This window comes from Mustela putorius, unplaced genomic scaffold, assembly GCF_011764305.1.
Source record: "Mustela putorius furo isolate JIRA1106 unplaced genomic scaffold, ASM1176430v1.1 tig00003903_pilon_pilon_pilon, whole genome shotgun sequence".
NCBI classification, from domain to species: Eukaryota; Metazoa; Chordata; class Mammalia; order Carnivora; family Mustelidae; genus Mustela; species Mustela putorius.
In genome coordinates, this window is record NW_025422051.1 from 308,518 (window position 1) to 314,654 (window position 6,137).

A 6,137-nucleotide genomic window follows, 5' to 3' on the forward strand; every position below is an offset into this window, starting at 1 on the left:
CTGTCCCATCATGCCTTTAGTCCACAACAAGACACATACACTTACAGCAATTAACAAGAACACACACACAAACAATCCAACGTGGCCGTGAAGACAAAACTGAAAGGAATTAAGGGAGAATCCGACCGCAACAGCAGCTGGCTCTCCTCACAGATGAGGATCTTGTCCTCCAGGTGGGGGTAAGGGATGCCTCTTCCAAAAATTCCCATAAACTTAACAACCAGCACAATAGACAAAACTCCCATACATGTAACAAATAGCAAAACTGACAACAAAAACAAGACACCTGACCGCCTAGGGGGACTTGAACCCCCTGGCTGCCTTGGGGGACCATGAACCCCCTGGTGACTGCCTAGGGGGACTCTAACCTCCTGAAACAGTGGGGAACTCGAACCCCCTGGTGACCACCTAGGGGGACTCTAACCCCCTGAAACGGCGGGGGACTCGAACCCCCTGGTGACCGCTTAGGGGGACTCTAACCCCCTGAAATGGAAGGGGACCTGAACCCCCTGCGGGGGCAAGGAACGTCTCCCAAGACCCCTGGTCAATGGCCTACCACGTGTCCGCTTGAGCCAATGTTGACCTAGATACAAGTTGGAATTCCTATGGGTTAAAATGCAGACTGGAGCTCCCAAAGTATGCGTGCAAATAGATAAAAACGAGTGCACTCACCAGCCGGTGCAAGACCCTCCAGGCTGGGGTCCTGGGAGTCTCCCAGATCTTGGTGGAACCTCCAAATGTTATACCCGAGTTTTCGCATCCAAGAGACCACCAAGGAGCCAACACTGATGCAATCACACAAGGGTTTATACGACAAGCTTAAGCTTGGGCCCAAGTATACCCGACTCAGTGGAGTAGGGTAGGGACTCAGACCCCAAGCTTAGTTAATGCAGGGGTATTTATGGGTTCCTGTTACTAAAGTAGGGTGGGGACTCCTGTTACTAAATCAGGGTGGGGGTTTCTGGAACCAAGGCAGGGTGGGGCTTCCTGTTACTAAAGCGGGGGGGGGGTCTCTGGAACTAAAACAGGGTGGGGGTCCTTAGAACTAAAGAAAAGCAGGGGAAAGTTCAGCCCTTGGGCACAGGGGTCTGAGATGGCTGCCGGAGGTAAGATGGCTGTACTTATGCTAAGGCTAAACCTGAGGTGGGATGGCCTTAATTTTTCTCTGCCTCCACACCCACAGGACCTGAGACCACGCTGACCCTGTGTGGGCTTTACCCCGCTTTAGCCTCTGGAGCGATGCCCCTCAGTAGAGCAGACTTTTAAAAGTCCTGATTTTGTGGTCCGTTGTTCTGTTGCTTGCCAGGAGCCAGCCCCTCCCCTCATGGTCTATCTTCCCATTGCTTTGGATTCACTTCTCCGCAGGTCCTAACTTTCAGAAAGTGGTCGATTTTCTGTTTCTAGAATTGTTGCTCTTCTTCTCTTTGACCTCCTGTTGGACTTGTAGGTGTTTGCAATGGTTTGATAAGCTATCTAGCTGATCTCCTGCTACCTGATGTCGTCTCAGCCTGCTACTTCTCTGCTGTCTTGACTTCTCCCTCCCCACCCTCTGCCACCGTGTATTCTGATATTCTGAATCTAGGCATACTTCTTGACTTTAGTTTAGAAAAAGAGAAAAACACTTTGTATTATATTTGTCTGCTTGGGTTGCCATAACAAAATACCACAGCCTGGATGGCTTAGACAACAGAAGTTTTTTCCCCCCACCATTCTGGAAGTGGGAAGTCCAAGACTATGTTGGCAAGTTTGGCTTTTTCTGAGGCCTCTCTTCTTGGATTGCACCTGGGTGCCTGCTCATTGTTCTCACACGTCTTTCCTCTGGGTGTGTGTACATCCCTGGTGTCTTCTTGTGTGTCCAAATTCTCTTTTATATGGACACCAATCAAATTGGATTAGGACCCACCTTGAGGGCTGTATTTTAAATTAATCACTTCTTTAAAGGCTCTTACCTGAATACAGTTGCATTCTGAGTTACCAAGCCTTCAACATATGAGTTTGGGTGTGACAAATGTAGCCCATAGCAAATGTAACATAGAGTTTTTAAAAATAATCTCTTTCCCTTAAGGTCGGGTTGACTTCCGTAAAAAGGATGAAATATGGAAACAGAAATTTTGAAGACACATCTTAGGAATTTTGAAGATGCCGCTACAATTTTGGATGATTTCAAAACAGTTACACAATAACATGTGGCCCAGAAATATCTTATTTAATGAGCACTCATTATGTGCCAATCATGTGTATATTTTTATACATATACATATGCACATATATATAAATGTATGTGTGTGTAAATGTAAAAAAAAAGTGTGTATGTATGTATGTATACATATACATATAATTTATTTATTTATTTATTTAAAGATTTTTATTTATTTGACAGACAAATCACAAGTAGGCAGAGAGGCAGGCAGAGAGAGAGAGGAGGAGGAAGCAGGCTCCCTGCTGAGCAGAGAGCCCGATGTGAGGCTTGATCTCAGGACCCTGGGATCATGACCTGAGCTGAAGGCAGAGGCTTTAACCACTGAGCCACCATAATTTTTTTTTATTTAATTTATTATTTTATTTATTTTTTTATTTAATTGTCAGATAGAGAGAAAGTGAACAGGCAGAAGGAGAAGCAGGCTCACCTCTGAGCAAGGAGCCTGATACAGGACTCGATCCCAGGACCCTGGGATCATGACCTAAACTGAAGGCTGACACTTAATCAACTGAGCCACCCAGGCATCCCTACACGTATGTATAATTTAATACTCAAAACAAGGCATCCAAGACCAGTAAGTACTAGTCCTATTCACATTTCAGAGGCGAAGAATCATAGCTATAGGGAAGTTTAATCAAATTACCCAAGGTTATTTAACAAAAAATAATAGAACCTAGAATCGAACCTATATGCTATTCTGAATCCACAGTCAAATCTTTCACTAGGTTAATTTCCTTATGATGGAAAAAATAAATCTCTTTCTCTATCCCTGTCTTCCTCTGTCCTCTCTCAGGAACAAGGAATGCCATTATTATTATCAAGTCACACAGTTATTTTCCTATTACTTCATTTAAGTAAAAAAAAAAAAAAAACTGTTACAGAGATTGTGTAACCAATTGTCATTATAAGCAATTCAACTCTTCAAATAGGCCTTGTAAATACAAAATGAATTCCTTTGAATAAGCCAACAATTATTTCATTAGTATTTGTTTGCACTGAGCTAGGTATTAGCAGTGTAAGAGTATGTTAAATCTTGCTGTATATATTTGAAGATCTTATAGTCAAGTTGGAATGGAGGTGCATCTTATATGCTAGTAAAACTCAAGACAGTTTGGTGGAGGCTGTCATGAGCATCAGAGTATTTCTGGCACGTAGAGTATATGTAGGGAAACTTCTCTGTGCCAGCACACTGAAAAACTTGCATATGGTCCAGGTTTAATTTCAGAAGTTTGATCGGGAGCTAGGTAGAATGCCCTGTTGTCCTCCATGAACATGCAAAGACAGACTGGTGTCTGAGATGCTGGTACAAGACCATTTCTCACCAACACCCTTATCACCTCTCTGGTTCCAATACTTTTCAACTTGATTCCTCCCTTCTCCCTGACCTTAGGGTACAGGCAAAAGCTATAGCATATTCCAATGCCTAACTGCAATATGGAAATGACTCCTAAGCCACAGAGTTCCACACCATTGATGATGCCTATGGTCTGGTAAATTTTGCTTTGATGTCCTGTGGAAAAAGGGAGGTGACACCATGTTTAAATTACTTTTCCTGTCTATATAAGAAATAAACTGACTCTATCTGGGCTTGTTGTTACTGACCAAAACTATCAGCTTGTTTAACAGGAAGCTTTCTGTAAATGTTAGCTACTACTTCTGTCGTACATCATTTGAGCATTAGGGATTAGTGTGGTCCAGGTATACAAAATCTGTCAACAAACGGAAAGAATTATCATTTATGCTCATTTCACTGTTCATAAGGAAAAATGTGGAATAATATATAATTGCAGACTAGATATACAGAAGTCCAGTGTTCATACAGATTTGATCTTTATCTGGGGATATGATAATCTAGCCCTAAGGAATACAGAGATTCTGTCATCATGTGGAATGTTGAGTCTAGCTATTGGGATCAGAAATATCTGGGTACATAATAATACTGAAATCCTTCTTTACTGTGCCAGATACTGTTTCGAGCTTTTAACATGTACCATCTATTTTGATCCTTACAAAAATCTAGAAGGCATGTGTTATTACTGTGCCCAATTGACAATGAGAAAACAGGATCCCAGGCTCACTAATTTGTCTGGATCCACACAGCAAGTCAGTGCTAAACTTGGAACTGAAACCCAGGATGTCTGACTCTGAAGCTAAACTCAACATGTTAGGAGATCATGAAAATCACAAAGTTGCTTAGAACCTCAATTTTAATGTCTATAAAATGGGAAGAAACATAGGAGTTTCCATATAGGAAAGCTGTTTCTATTATGTATTTTTTAAAGATTATATTTATTTATTTGTCAGAGAAAGAGAGAGAGACAGCACAAGCGGGGGTGTGGGCAGCAGCAGAGTGAGAAGCAGGCTCACCGCCAAACAAGGAGTCCAACGTGGGACCCAATCCCAGGACCCTGGGATCCTGACCTGAGCCAAAGGCAGGAGCTTAACCAACTAAGCCACCGAGGTGCACCAGAAAGTTGTTTTCAAAACCTGTTATTAAAGAACAGAGCTTAATGGCTGACATACAACAGGTACTCAATAGTTGCATTTTTTTTTACTGTGGTAAAATACATATAAAATTTATTATGTAAAACATTAAATTAAAAAATTTAATTTCATTGTCTTAAAAAATTTTAAATTTAAAAATTTTTAATTTTATTATCTTAAAATTTAAAGTCAGTAGTATTAAATATATTCATACTGTTTACAACAAAGCCATAGGACTTTTTCATCTTGCAAAATGGAAACAATATCCCATTTTCCCCTACCCCAGCTCTTGACAAATGTTATACTTTTTTCATGAGTTTTACTGCCCTAGACATATAAGTGGAATCGTAAAGTATTTGTCTTTTTGTGACTGGTTCATGTCACTTAGGATAATGTCTTCAGTGTTCATCCATGTACCATGAGTCAAGATTTCTGTCCTTTTTAAGGCTGAATAATGTTCCACTGTATGTACATACCACATTTTCTTTTCATACTTATCCATTAATAGACTCTTGGATTGCTTCCACCTGTTGGCTAATGTGAATAGTGCTGCTATGCTATGTGTGCAAATATCTCTTCAAGACCTTTATTTAAATATTTTTGGATATATACCCAGAAATGGACTTGTAAGATCATACAGTAACTTTAATTTTAATTTTTTAATGAGCAAATTTACTGTTTTCCAGTGACTGAACCATTTTACATTCCCACTAACAGTGCACAGAATTTATGATTTCTTCACATCCTTGACAACACTTCTTATTTTGCATTCATTTTTTTGAAGAGCAGCCATCCTTGGGTGTGCAGTGATATTGTAATTTTGATTTGCATTTCCCTAATGACTAGCAATATTGAGCATCTATTCATACGTTTGTTGCCAACATGTATATAATTTTGTAGAAATGTGTATTCAAGTCCTTTGCCCATTTTTAAAGTAAGATTAATATTGTTGTTGTTACTGAATTGTTGCTACTGAATTGTAGCAGTTCTTTATATATTCATGATATTAACCTCTTATCAGATACAGGATTTGCAAATATTTTCTCCCATTCTGTAAGCTGATTTTTTCACTCTGCGGATTCTGTCCTATGATACACAGTTTTTAATTTTAATGTTCAATTTATCTATTTTTGCTGCCTATGCTGTAGGTGTCATATCCAAGAAATGATTGCTGGATTTAATGTTATGAAGGTTTTCCCCTATTTTCTCTCTAGGAGTTTTATAGTTCTTGCCCTTATGTTTAGGTCTTTGATTCATTTTGACTTAATATTTGTATATGGTATAAGAGCCCACCTTCACTCTTTCACATGTGGATTTCCAGTTATCTCAAAACCATTTGTTGAGAAGACTCTCCTTCTCCATTAGTAGTTATTAGCACCCTTGTCCAAACTCATTTAGCCATATATGCAAGGGTTTATTTCTGGGCTTTTTATTCTGTTCCATTGGTCTATAT